This window comes from Colias eurytheme, chromosome 12 (genome assembly GCF_061535395.1).
Source record: "Colias eurytheme isolate Ceu_HAF_F1 chromosome 12, ilColEury1 Martin Lab GWU primary, whole genome shotgun sequence".
NCBI lineage: Eukaryota > Metazoa > Arthropoda > Insecta > Lepidoptera > Pieridae > Colias > Colias eurytheme.
The window spans coordinates 6219211-6234904 of NC_142991.1; the positions used below are offsets into that span (position 1 = coordinate 6219211).

The 15694-nt window shown below is 31.5% G+C and overlaps 1 protein-coding gene across 1 annotated transcript in view; it reads right to left on the minus strand.

Annotated features, from left to right (window-relative positions):
• Arl4 (ADP ribosylation factor-like 4) overlaps positions 1 to 15694 on the minus strand; it is a 40301-nt gene that overhangs the window by 9932 nt on the left and 14675 nt on the right. The gene's annotated exons all lie outside the window — the stretch shown is intronic.

The window sequence follows — 15694 nt, forward strand, 5'->3', positions numbered from 1 at the left end:
CTTCATAGAAAAATAAACTCAGATCGTTTCAAGTTGCGAAGGGTGAGCCTGTGTAATGGTGATACATGTCACCCATTCCTCATGGCTTGACTCGATCGCTATGAATGTTTTTGATCTTTATGTTGTCGCACGACTGTTTAGTTTTGCTTAACAAAAATGTGAAGATGTGTACTTAAATGTTAGATGAACACATATAGAAGACAACCCCTTCGTTACAGGAGACATTTGAAGCAGTCGTTAGAATTGTTTGCGGTAGTTATTCCTTAGTCTGCTTTAATGGCGGACAGGGCTCTTTTGTTCAAATGTATCTCGTAGCATACATGTTTTCATCCATTTTAATGTTTTTGCACTTTCCTACATCTCTTTTAAAGAAAATAACAATTTGACGTGATTATTTTCAAAGACTCTCAAAGTCACTTTGCCATAGCTAAAATAACGTACAAGTAAAGTATTTGGACAAACATCCTGACCCTACTCTTACATCACCCAATTAGATTTGATAAATATTTGTATGCGTTGTGCCGAAAATCCAAGGTGAAAGCAAAGGTTCACAATTTATTATCTATGTTTATAATAACGAATTATGATTATTACTTTTTGTGTGAAGTGAATACGCCGCTAATTTATTTAATACTTCTTTTGATGTATCATGTACAAGTACCTAAATTAATTAATAGTTTTATTTATAGAAATACATATTATACATTAATATACATACTAGGTAATAAACATTGTACAATGCACAACCAAATTCTCTGTCCCCGTATATCCTACGATAGTCTTCAATGCAGTCGTCGCCCAAGAAATATTGTATGCTACACATTATGACAGGTATGTTCCAAGTGACGAAACATTAGTATGTCAGTGTAAGCCACCGTTAGGCAGAACGGGGCCGAATGTCGAGTCACCTTTAAATCGCTTTCCATTCGGCACTTATATTCCATGATCACTAAATGTTTGAACAGCTTGATTGAAACTTCCTGTGTGCCAAGCTTAAACGGTACATTTAAATCTTTTATGCACTATTATGGGTGAAAAGTCGAGCAGTGGCACGAGCCTTTGAAAAATATTCAGGGCAAGAATTGAATGTTCATACTTCTGTTTTAAATTGTCTGGCAGTCTTTATTTTTTACTTACGTACCTGATTAGTAACTAGTAGGTACCCAATTTATAGGTCTCGTAGTTCTATATGAGGTGTTGTACATCTAATATTTTATTGCACCGTGGATTTTTGTTTTATCATTGTAAACAATTTTCGAATAACATTTAAATGATGTGTGACTTTTATCAAATTACTGACACTCGGATGTAGCAATTAATTAAAGCTTTTTCTTAGTTAATTGCAGCAATTGAATATAGTAGCGACCTTGGTTGTTACAAACACCGTGCGAAACAGTCCACAGCAATCGTGTAATTACGAGTGTATATGAACGTAAGCTTTGTATTGTAAAATATATTTAAAGGTTTTAGAACAATCGAGAATTATTCTGTCTCGTTTGTTGGTAAATAAATGAGTTTGTTAATGATAATAATATGAATTAACTTAAGAGCACACAAGCGTTGAGAAAATTAAAAAGATGTTTCAGTTTCACGTACCTACCAGTGTGTTAATTGCATAAACATAAACTAACAACAATTTATGAGGAATACTTCATAGAAAAATAAACTCAGATCGTTTCAAGTTGCGAAGGGTGAGCCTGTGTAATGGTGATACATGTCACCCATTCCTCATGGCTTGACTCGATCGCTATGAATGTTTTTGATCTTTATGTTGTCGCACGACTGTTTAGTTTTGCTTAACAAAAATGTGAAGATGTGTACTTAAATGTTAGATGAACACATATAGAAGACAACCCCTTCGTTACAGGAGACATTTGAAGCAGTCGTTAGAATTGTTTGCGGTAGTTATTCCTTAGTCTGCTTTAATGGCGGACAGGGCTCTTTTGTTCAAATGTATCTCGTAGCATACATGTTTTCATCCATTTTAATGTTTTTGCACTTTCCTACATCTCTTTTAAAGAAAATAACAATTTGACGTGATTATTTTCAAAGACTCTCAAAGTCACTTTGCCATAGCTAAAATAACGTACAAGTAAAGTATTTGGACAAACATCCTGACCCTACTCTTACATCACCCAATTAGATTTGATTTGACACACATATACGTATACCAATAATATTTATTGCGGTTTTACGCTGGAGTAAAATCACATTTCATCCTCCACAATCCCAAAACAATTGGACATAAGTTTGTAGTAACTATTGTTAAAGTATTATGTTACAAATGTTGGTTAGGTGAAGGCTAAACGTTTAAACTTACGATAAGCCCGTGAGATAGCTCAGAGCGTTTACATACAAGCATATCTAAATCGCTATAAGTAATAAATTATATATTGGATACTAGTATATCAACGACGTCAGTGCATAATTAGATGTTATCTGTATCCAAGTTGTTATCTAGAAAAGAGCAGTCAGTCTTCGTGTTTTCAAAGCGCACAGCCATTTTGCATGTACGCATTTGCATTTAATACTCGTTAATTTTATCTTTACATGGTTAAAGTGACCGAAGCTGGTATGGCTACTGTTAAGCAGTTTAATGTTTAATAAACCAAATACGGAATGCAGCGGAAGTTTTTTAATCGATAGATAAATCTTATGCCTACGTATAAAATTCTGTTATCACCACTAATCTCCAAAATGATTGAACTGATATTGATAAATGTCTTTTTTGTAACGGGAACTGTATCGCAGTAATATGAATGAAGCCAAGAAGAATTGTAATTATGTAACAGGCAGTAGGTATGTATGTTCCTCCTCTGATACTAATGATAATTATCGCCAAATGATACTATTGATTTGTAATAAAAGAAAACATCCGAAAGAAAATTAGTTGTATCTCAACACAATTATCAAGATAAAACAGGATAATCAAGATAATCTCGGCCGCCGTTGGAGTTTGGGAAAAAAACTAAACCCACATTAGGTTCTACAAATAATATTGACAAGTTGTATAAATCTTTTGAGACATTCTCACATTTACCATTTACGAAAGTTGTGTTGAACTCGTTCTTGATAGTTCGTGGAAAAATAAAAATAAATTCGTTCCGTTTCTTTAGGAATGCTATTTGGACACTGATTGCTATTATGCAATTTAAATACAACATTAAGAAGAAAGTCACATTCTTCTGAATGTATAGTTAGTATAGTTCTCTATCTGATGTGATTCATTAAATAAATATTACTAAATATTTAATAAATAAGATAAAACATTGCATTTTCAATATTTGCAGTAAAATTATAATTAATTATGTTATATCTGAACAAAATTAAATTTCTTTGAAACAAATTATACAATATTTTATAAAATATGAAATTCTATTTGATAAAAGAACCTTCAACGAATTCAATAGTCGCAGGCAAAGAAGACAGTTAATCATAAACTTCCAAGTATTTACCTACTGCGTGGAATCAGAATCAATAGTTTCTTGGAAAATTGCTGCAGTAAATAAGTTATAATTCGCAATGTGAATTTAGAATACAGCTTTTTTACATAAATACTAAATTGTGAATATGCGTACAGCTTTTTAAAATAAAACCTATCATCCATTTCCATGATGAACATTTTGAACATGAAAGTATTTTCAGCTCTAAAATAAATTTGAATCCAACAGATGTATTGAATTTGTACGAAGCCATGATATGAATTCGGGAAAAGCCAAAGAATGTGAAAGTTAACTATTCCGCATTTACATAATCCCCGACCGAATTCAAAGGATGGAACATAAAATGTAAATCTATGTCATATTTTAGTTCACTGAAAAATGTGGGACGTTTGCTGTATTACCTACTTGCGATTTTTACTTTTCTGGGTTAGTATCTAATGTATGAGAATTAATTTACACAAATTAATGTTTGTGACATACAACTTTCTTGAAATTAGCACCATAATAAATTGTATGTACAACAAATAGAAAATAGATACGTGCGTATAAAGAGCTGGATATAATTGTAGAATGGGGTTAAGGATAGAACTACGTCTTCATGCGTCATTCGCGACACACTTCGATTAGATGAGCTCCAGGGTAAGCGTGATCCATTTCTTATAGTATATTCAGTGTTAGTATGTCCAGAAGTAAAAATTAAAAAAGAAAGGTTATTAAAGCGCATGCAACCTGTTATCTCGTTTGCAAATGAAGCACGGATAACAGGTCCATGATTTGCGGTCAACGACTCGAGAAATTGCATCCTGATAATATTTCGCTGTGAGCGTTTCCATTCGTTAGCTGTGTATTTTGCGGCTGTAAAATTAATGCAAGTAATCATACTCTAGGATGCTAACTTGATGTAAAAGCTGCAATTAAACAGATTGAAACTATATTCCGCTTATGTTATTCGAATTGAGAAACTTTATTTAAATACCACAGTCTAAAGAAGTCATTTCAACATACATATACGCAATAAAAAGTACAAATACGCAGGTATAGTTTAAATGTTTCTGAAAATAATTAGTGCTCTTGGGGAATTACGTAATAACATAAAATTTTACAAAAACCAGTGTCATTATGAACATTTTTGTGCCATTATCGTAAAGACGTTGCTAAAACGATCATCCGATACTTCTCTTTACCTTGCTAATCGAATTTACCTTCAAGTCAATGTGTTCGTGATTGTACAAAAAGTATCATTAAATTTTTCAAGGCTTCGGTTAGTTGTTTGATTAAGCTACAGGTGTGCTCAATAGAGCTCGAAATTAAGAATAATATCTTCGAAAACAAAACGAATTCTATTCAGGCCTGCAATAATTGATTTACACAATCTGTTATTAGGTAGGTACCTATTCATTTTTTATATTTGAAACTAGCTTTCCGCCTGCGGCTTCGCCCGCGTTTTCAAAGAAAAACCCGCATAGTTTCCGTTCCCGTGGGATTTCCGGGATAAAACCTAGCCTATGTTACTCGTGGATAATGTAGCTTTCGAATGGTGAAAGAATTTTTAAAATCGGTCCAGTAGTTTATGAGCCTATTCATTACAATCAAACAAACAAACAAACAAACAAAGTTTTCCTCTTTATAATATTAGTGTAGATATTTGGAATATCATAAAAAAAAAACACTGTTTTCTATTTGAGTTTTAGGTTGATAAGGATAATTGTCTTAAATTGAAAGTTATTAAACCTCAATAACTCCATTTGCAAGTTCTAGTGTTGCACAGAAATAGGATGCAGTCGTATTGATCTAATTTCTTGAAACCATAGCAACCATATATTTTTAGGCATCTGCATTGAATACGTAATCGTATTAGCTATTAATATTCTTTTTCAAAGTATATTTTCATCCCTAGGTTGAAATCGCATCAGAAAGATATGAAAGCATTTATTTATAGAACACTCAGTAGGTATAATTTTATTAATAAGCAGCTTAGTCATTCAATGTCGTACTTCCATGTTTAAAATATGATTATGTCAGAATATTATATATACTTAGCCATCTTTATTTGATTTGTAAGATTAATGTTTTCGTTGATCTATACTACCAGAAAATAGTAATAAAACAAAAAACTTAATGGACCGGAAAATAACTAGGTACCTACCTATTTGTTTCGTTATTGCCAAACCTGAAACCACTTATGTAGGATTATTTTAAGTTTTATCTAAGGCGAATGTTTATCCATAAATACTTTTAATTAATTAATAATATCGTGTATAGCTTGAGGTTTAATCTAAGCAGTTTGGTTTACTAGGTCAGTATAGAAATTGTTAGATTTATAATGTATAGTTCGGAAAAATAGGAATACATTCCAAATATCATCAGATTCATTAAAATTTGCAAATTTCACACCCCTTGGTGTTCAAATCGAGATACAGTCGATATAAATTCGAATAATTTTGTTATCAAGACAAGCCAAACAAATGCTGTGTCGACCGTGACAGCCTTGCCGCTTGACTAATATTGATCTATTATCATTTCCTACCAGTAAATAGTTATTTGTTGTGATCTGATTTGTTACATTGAATTTTATTAGTGAGATATTATCTATAATAATCGTTCATGTGCTTATCGATAATATGCTTTCGAATTGAGATAACCAAATTAAATTCAAGGTGAAATCAATCATATTTTATTTGACTTCAAAGACTATAAAAATAAAATAATTTGGAAAATCCAAAAGTGCACGCCTCATAATTTTTTTTTAATAAATATTTATTAATTATTATTTTTGTTTATTTAATAACAATTAAACCACATCGAATCAGACCCTGAAAAATGAAAGGGTTCTATTCCTGAGCATACTCAAGCGTAAGAGAAAAAAAAAGACTCGATTAGTAAAGTATTTCGGTCGCTATCGTGTTAACAAGAAAAAGGATCCGCACATACAGACACACGGACGTCCAAGACAGAACTTTTTTAAACTGTTTTTTAACTAGTTTAAATAACAAAAATGACATCAAAAATATCATGAACGTTAAAAATAGTGTTTTTTCTTAATATGTGTGTGTATGTATTATCTTACAAGTGCAATGTATGATACATAAAGACATTTTAAGTTTGAAAAATCAGATGTTTTGCGCGAAGTGACAGTAGTACCCACCTCAACGCTTCGCTTATGAGGCGTGCAATAAGTTTCATTTTTCAAATAACATATTTTAATTAGGGGAAGTGATTGAATTTTTTCCAGAGATGATCAATACATAATATTAAATCGCCATCCATTGGTCGAATGCAAACAGAAATCGAATGGGAATCGATTATAAGAGTATTACTATTTACTGATATTACACTCATGACTAATGTATCAAAACGAATGCCAGATAAATCGGAACGGCACTCTACATACATGGAAAGTGTATTTATGATATCGATATCAAAAGTAGGCAAATTGATTAACCTCAATATAATATGAAATGTTAGAGATAACAGCTGATAGCGATAATAGCACAATAACATTGTTATGATAATTTTACTGCATATTATGACACTCCGATTTACTTATTACGTTTACCCATAGCAATTTATAAAATAACGAATGCAAATCATTTTTACTACTTCATTAACCAATTATTTTATAAGCATTATTGCGAACATCATAATTTTGAATCTGTATCTCGAAAGAAATCGCAATAAATTAATAAAACATATGCACATAGTATTGTAACGTCAGGCATAGTTTGATGAATGGGTGGCTTAGGCATTTATAATTCAGCGGATGCATCGAGAACCTGACTTACACTTGATCGCCACTCTTTTTCTATGAAGTACGAGCGAGAACACGTGTAGTGATAATAAATAATTCATTCACATGACGGATGGCGGCCGTAATCGTTGACGGACGATTGCATTGCGATTTCGACCTAGTTGGCAAGTTCTATTTAGTCCCCAATACCCGACCTACTTACGGCTTCACATAGGAGTTAATGATGTATGTAACGTCCCACGGAACTGCCACTTAACAGTTTTATCCCCTGTATTTGGGGAGACGTAGATACGACTTAGTATCCACCTACATGATTGTGGAGAAATCTTTTACTAGAGCATGTTATTGCGTTTACGCTTACAACTTGTAATTAGCTGTGATGTCACGACGACGGTCCTAATAACGGTTCGGTCTATTTTTGAGGTTAATTATTCCATTTCTCGTAAACGATATTCGAAACAATACTGTTTGGAAACTATTGTGTGCCCAATGTAATAACATTTACAAATCTACAAAGTATTCGATCCAGATCAACTTTCTTAAACCAATTTATTGTTGAAAATTTCCGCGAAATTTTCACCCCGAAACTTCCTTAATTAATCTACATTCACGATGTCAGTGATTGGAGTATTGTGTTCTGAAATTCAGTGTAGCAATATTATATGCAAGTACTTCTAACAACGTTTCTATGTTAAATCGAATTGAGGGAACAAGCTAAATAAGATATAGCTTATGGATAAGAGGTAAAGGTGAATTAAAAAATAACATAAATATGTATTAGTTGTACAACCTCTTCTTAATCTTTAAACTCGTGGGAGAGGGCAATAATCTTATGATTACTTAACATTACGTACGTTCGTATGGTAATGACTAAGACGATTTGTTATGCGTATTAGTTGAGACTTTTAACATATTCAACTATGAGTCCTATTTATATTAATGTTATGGAAATAAAGGCCTTTTTATTAATTTTATGTAAAATATTATTGTATGACAATTATATGTAAAGTACATTAGGTATGCATGGTTTCTAGTGGTTTTCATAAAACGCTTTTTTATTGGACAACAGTTGCATTTGATCTGTAATCTATATTATGTTATCAGAAAACTGCGGTTGAAAGAATGTTTCTTAACTCATCGTCACCAAATTGTTTTACAACAATGTAATCTTTATTTTTAGGCTACAAAAGAAATGTATAAACAAACTCGTTAGTTGTGTTTAAAGAAGGAAAGTTGTTATTTTAATTCTACAACAAATACAATTCTTATTACTAAAGGTCAATATAATCTATACAAATATTATAAAGAGGAAAGGTTTGATTTTTTGTTTGTTTGTTTGTATGAATTGAATAGGCTCCGAAACTACTTGGCAGATTTAAAAAATTCTTTCACTGTTGGAAAGCTACATCATTTCTGAGTGACATAGGCTAGGTTTTATCCCGGAAATCCCACGGGAACGGGAACTATGCGGGTTTTTTTTTAAAACGCGGGCGAAGCCGCAGGCGGATTGCTAGTTATGTATAAAGGTCAATATGAAAATATACGTCATATTCCTTAACATTTCTAACAGACGCATAAAAAAAATTTACACACAACAAACAAAAATTGGTTCTAATTTTTACAAAAGTCGGTCCTATTTTGTATTCAAAACCGCTGTGACCTTTACGAATGAAATAGTTCCGAGAGCCACGATACCGTATATTATAGTTTCCGTGCTAAATCAAAACAAATAACCATAAAAATCTCTTTTATGGCAACATTAAACTTCCTACAGTGGCTACCATAATAAAATTCGATTTATTCCATTTCTTCCACGGTAGATGCGGTACAATTTGTTTCAGTTTTTGCGAGTTTAATGAAAAAGTATGTACTTTTATAAATAGTTCGTAGTAGCTACTTACTAATGTTATTAAAATACGCCGTATTAAAATGTTATGTACCATTGTATTGAATGTGACGTCATAAAAAAATGTATAAGCTTATGTAATGTAACCTTATGTATTGTAATCAAATCATTTAATCAAATCATTTATTTATTTCTCCTCACAATTCCCAATCACATAAATTATTCTACATGCATACAAAATTATCAAACAATAAGTTGGAGTTGGAGGCGCTGGTGTCTGAAATGGGTTTTAACCGGTATCACAGATCACCAGGTCCCCGCCCTCGGAACCAAAAAAAAAACAATTACAAAAATATGTTTCACATAATTCATAAGTTTGTGGTTAGGTAGTCAGAACGACATAAGTTTATTGTTATTTAAAATTTACAAAAATAAAAATTAAAAATATACCTACATATGTGTTTGTGTGTGTGTGTGTGTGTTGTGTGTGTATGTAATGTATCTACCTACTCTGTTTACAATCGACCGTTTCCTCTATATAAATGGGCGTTTAATTGCCCTTATGAGAAATCATATATCATTATCATAAATCACACAGAGAAAAAAACATAAACACGTAGAATCATTTCCGAATGTCAGTCATCTGACACATATTATGTTATAGTGCCACAAACTTATCTGACCCGGTGACAGTGTCACTGATGTCGCTTTCTTTTATATAAACAAAATATTCCGTATGAAAAGTCTGTGAAAATGTGACATTTCAAAATGGCGGCACGTAGTTCCAGTTTTTGCCACCGGGTCAGATAAGTTTGTGGCACTGTAGTTTGAAGCACCATCCGGTCGGCCAGGTGACGTTTGTCAACCACAAGTGGCCAATAAAATATGGGTATTTGACTTTATGAACGAATAAAAACATCAACATGTACGCCAAGTACGCTATATTGTTTATAATTTTCAATGTATTTATAGTTTACGACGCGACGCACGGTCTGGTTTCTCATTTTATGCTCGCATGTATGATACTCTTAACTACCTTCTCAACTATCCTATAAATAGGTATTACAAACATAAAATTTACATCTAGATATAGATAGTAGCTATTAACAATATAATAGACGACATAAATTCATTATGAACACATTCTAATGACTAAAACATTTAAACATTTCGTGAAAAAGCGCAAAGGTCAGGAATTGCATTAAGGGTTTTTGTAACGCAATGTGCATTGACAAAGTCAATACGATTCTGATTATTTCTATTTGCCCCACAAAAACTAGTACTGGCATCTTGTTATTTTTCCCATAACATTGCAGCTGTACCTTCCTTATATAAACTCGTGTGAGGGGGTGCGGGTTCCCACGATTTACACATGCTTCAAATGTGCACTCCTATTCTTTGTACTATCACTTTACCACGCTACCACGGATTTTTTTGCTCATTTTATTAGTTAATGATTTAGTTAATTAGTGGTTATCGGCGTGATATTTTTAGCTATTTTGATTTTTATACCAAGCTATGATACATTTTATAGCTCCTGTTTGTATTATTAAAATGGTGAAGACAAGATTGTGTGTGAATAAATCCAACAACAAAAAATTAGCACTGGTTTATTCGCACTGTTTGAATTAGATTACAGATTGATTGAAGAAATAAAGCTCAATATACATTTGTATTTGTTTAAACATCTGTATATTATCGAGAAATATCTTCCATTCAGAGTTAACGTGCCCATGAACTTAATTATTTACACATTCATTGAATTGGAACCGATCGAGACTACTTGTTCAACAATTTCTAAGTACGCGAAAGTTACGCGTGATATTTGTTATTCTGTGGGAAAACCAGACAGGTTAATAGTACATTGTTTTACATGAAAATGAGATATTACTTAATAGCGAATATATTAATGAAATTTCACTAACTTACAACAACTTAAATATTAAACGTTTTATAATTTGTCATACGAAGCACAATTAATTTAATTTTAAGTGTCACTTTTAAGTTTTATCACACTTTTATTTTTAATTGGGTTAAAGAAGCAAGGCGTATGTTTCATTAAAGTACGTTTTTTAATTAAATTCCATAAGGATATAAACTTTTAATTTATGAGAGTACAGTCAGTGTAAGAGCATTTCATAAGAAAGTAAAAAAGGTCGACACGAACCTCTGTAGAGCATCTCCAATCCTTTTTCGTTTACTTATTAAGTCTGAAACCTTTTCTTCGCAGTAAGGATGACTGGTTTGTATTCAAACACGAAGTTTTTCAGTCGAAGTTATGTTATATTTTCATAGCCTTTCTATTTATAAATTGCGAAAGTTTTACTTTTAAGATGAATGAATCGGTATCCCATTACGAATTTATAATAATATAAATTGAGTGAGAGATTTCTGAAACATGAGGCAGCATACAATTTTAGAATTGGTTATATAGTCATTCCATTGCTTTTCATCGAAATCTGGTTATATTTTTTACAAGAATTATTGTATATAAAATGTTTAATAATAGAGCATATTTAACAAAATTTATTTCTTATAATTGGTCGCTCTATCTAGCACATACTTTTTCGCTTATAGTTAACCTCATAATAACTCCATATTATAAATTGATATAAATTACATAAATCTTTTATTATTATTCTATAATAAGCGTAGACTGCTTGTAAAAAAATATCGCCTTAAACTATAAACGAATTAGTTTTATATTAATTAATTGTAGCTAACTTTAAAAGCTCTTTCTTTATCATAAAACATTTTCTTCTTTGTAAGGTTACCTAATACCTAATTAGGTTAATTGGAGGCCCTGTAACAAGAATGCTTCAGATTTCTGAATTATATTTTATTTTTTGTATCTTGGATCTAAGAACTCTATATAAAGCTGAGCATTTTAAGTTGCTTACGAAAAAAGTAATTCATAAGAGACTTGAAAGGAACGAGAAGCACTACAAAACACAAAGTGTGCAAAGAGTACAGAAAAGATTATCGTAGGTTTTAAGCCAATACATTCGTATATTAAATTCCTTGCAATCTTCCAATAAGCCTGATTCCTTAAGGCTTAAACAATTGAGCAATAACGTTCTAGCGGAGGAGAAACGAAACATGTTTCCCATAAATCCGCCCACGTAATTGCATTAGATGGTTAACAATGAGACATTCATACGGATGCAGTCAATGGAATATTTTGTGCTTTATGCACAAGATCAGGATGTACAGTATACGCAAGTTGTAATGAATTGAGTTGTAAGCGAACATTGAAGTTGAACATGTTCAATAACTATATAATATTGTGGTGATTTATTTTAAAAAAGGATTGAGGTTTGTTCATCTAATATGTGTTTCACGGCAACAGCGAAATTTAAAAAAAGATAATGATTTGTATCTGTGTTCTATGTTATTTTATTTTAATTTAAGGTTATCGAAAATGATTGCTATGTAAGGTGGCATTTGTTTACATACTTTACATTTTATTTACATAATGGTAAATCATTTACCTACGACAAATTGACGCGATTATAATAATTTCTTATTAAATTCGTGAGATAACAAAACTTTTGTCAGTTTCAATTACTCTATATTCTATTATCGGCTTGTCTGAGACTCTGTTGTAAAAGTGAGTGACAGTTCTTGACAGTTTCACTTAATAATTTTAATAATATCCGCGTCTATTTTAAGCATTACCTACCTCGTTATACTAACGCTCAAGAAACAGATTTCTACACGCGTAAGAAATTATTCATTTAGAGATATCAGTAGGAATAGACATTTCTAAATAGACACAATTATTATATTTAGTCGCCATTCTAAATTTTTTATACATACGTTAATGTTTCATTATATTAATAGTGGTCATTAGTATTCAAGGAGTTATAACGATTTATTTTGGACACCAAGGCTACGACAAGCGGCAATCAAATACAAAATTGGATTCAGTGAGATAATCTACATCATTTAATTTTTTTACTCTTCCTTTTTTAATGTAGTAGTACCTACTAAGTACCTACTATCTAAGTGGATAAGATTAATAACACAAAAACCGAAATATTCACAAAGCAAAAAACCTTATTATACCTACTCATTAAAGCTTGTATAGCATTCTTATACGAAATACAAAAAAAACAAAACAATGGAACAAATTTTGTTACCATAAAAGTATATCATTTTAAATCTCAATCGCATTAAACAAATACGTATCCACACCGTATCTCCGGTAATGGTTGGTTTGTTTTAGCATTGCCCAGCACGTGCCAAAGCTTCCGGCTCATTGTAGGATGGAGGCCGGAACAGTCGATAGCATCCGTGCGTCTGTGTGCGTGTGCTCAGCCATTGAAGCTCTCTTTCAAACCTTTCACAAAACTAAACACGCTAAACCTATCCCTATGACACACAACATACCGTCGCTTTTTGTTCACCCTAACGCTCATCGCATATTCGTTCATCCACCATTCAACATCGCATAAAGGAAGCCCGTTTCATACAACGTAAAAATTATTAATAACAAAATTTGAAAACCGTTCGGATGGAACAATGCTGGGTTTGCATTTGAATTTTTCTATTACATAACGCGATCTCGGATCTGCCCACTCTGAATTGCTTTATAAATATTGATGAGAACCAAATTTGTACGGAGCTGTTACTGAGCGTCTAATTTTTAACTGTAATAAAATTATGCTGCTGTTATAATCTCAATTTGACTGAGCAAAATAAATTGATGAATAAACTATTTGATTGTACAACAATAATTCTGCGATGTTTGTAATCTGAGGGATCCGTTTATGAGTTTTTAATGTGACATAACGTCTTTTGATCAAACTTATTACCATTCCCTTTGTAGAGCTTTAAAAGTCAAAGGTTCATGCATCGATTAAGGTTCGTTAAGCTTGATGAAATATGAATGCGTTTGTTTTTACACAGTGGACTAAATTGACTCATAAATATTGCTATATTTCAAATTCTCAATGGTAACATAAATTGTAATAACATTTCAATAAATGGATATAGTTGTCGTACTAGTTTTAGAAGGAAGTATATATCCTGGCGTGGGATTGAAATTAGAAGAAACATTATGGTGCCACTTGTATCTTATGTATCTAGAGCAATGAGAATATAAACTTCTATAATCTGAGTTAAACTTGTACTTGTTACAATAAAATGTTTGACATATTATTACGAGCTATGACTAACTTACATTTGTACCTACAAAAAATACATATAACCTATTCCTTATATTTATTTTTATTATAATGTGGATAGATTAAGATTATGTAGCAAGAAGCTCTACAGGCTTTTCTTACAAATTGTTGTAAGAAAAGCCTGTAGAGCTTGTAAGCGACTCTTCGTTTACAAAATTTCGAACAAAGCGACTTTTGCTCTCTTTATAAGAAAATTAAGATTTAATTGGTACTTAATAAAAAGTTGAGACGGTAAAGTGAAACACTTAACCTAATTCATAAGACCCGACATAACATTTTGTTATGATGCATGTTTAAAACAACAGTTTTTATATGTTTAACACCACAATTTTAGATCATAAATACTGGATTTGATTAATCTCTCTATAAATATATGAATTTCTCGTGTCACAAAATGTAGTGTTGTTTACAAACGAATTAATATCATGAAGTATATTTATTATTAGAATATCGTTGACGATAGCGTTTTCAACGTTGTTATTATGTAATCAGTGATGATCGTGTGAGTGAGACTCATTATACCATTAATAGTAAAAGTAAGTGGGTGTTTTGAACTGTCTTTTGTTTAATAGTTATGCTGGTATAGTTTATTTCCTATTGTTGTTTCATTATTTTAATACAATGCCCTATTCATTCGCTCTGTTGTGCTTTATGGGTTGCCGCTGTGATTTTATTATATGTTTTTATATATGTTGGTACGGTGACAATGGCTTAAACATGAGAATTTTTATGAGATCTTTTTAAGCAGATAAACGTTTACTATGTGATCTTCAATATCAATTTTAGCGTGTGCTTTAGATGTTTTTATAACTTTAATTTTCATAGTGTCTTCGTGTCTTTATATTATATTGTTGGTGGAGTTCAACCCACTTCCTAATTATGTTTGTTAACACTATCTACTAATTGCCAGCAGCTGTGTCCGCCTCAAATTTCATTAAGACTAATCTCCATTTTATAAAATAATATGTCCAGTACAAGCTAAATTAATGTTTATAAAATATTTCATAAATTATTTTGTACTTATAGTATCATTTTATTTCTATGTAAAACATATTATACTAAGAGAATTGGGAGTTTTATTAAGAACTTCAGTTGAAACGTAAATTTGTATTACTATTATCGAAGCAATCCTATTAAGTAGAAGCGTTTATTAAGCTTCCAGTCGACTCAGGACTCGAGACCTTTCATTTTGTTTGCAAAAAGTAATTGCTTTGCAGAAGATTTTCTGATAAAAGAATTTAGACATGGGTTTATGAAGTACAAATTAAACGTCTGGATTTATAAGAAATAACATAACGAATAAAGTTTTATGAAATGTAATAAAAAGTTAATACATACTATACTAATAACTAATGTCAAAGAAACACGCATCAAGTTTGATGATGGAGCATAAAGTAAAGCCGTTTTTGATATTAGATTAAATAACAGTATCTCATTTGAGAATTAATGTACAAGAAATTAATTAAAT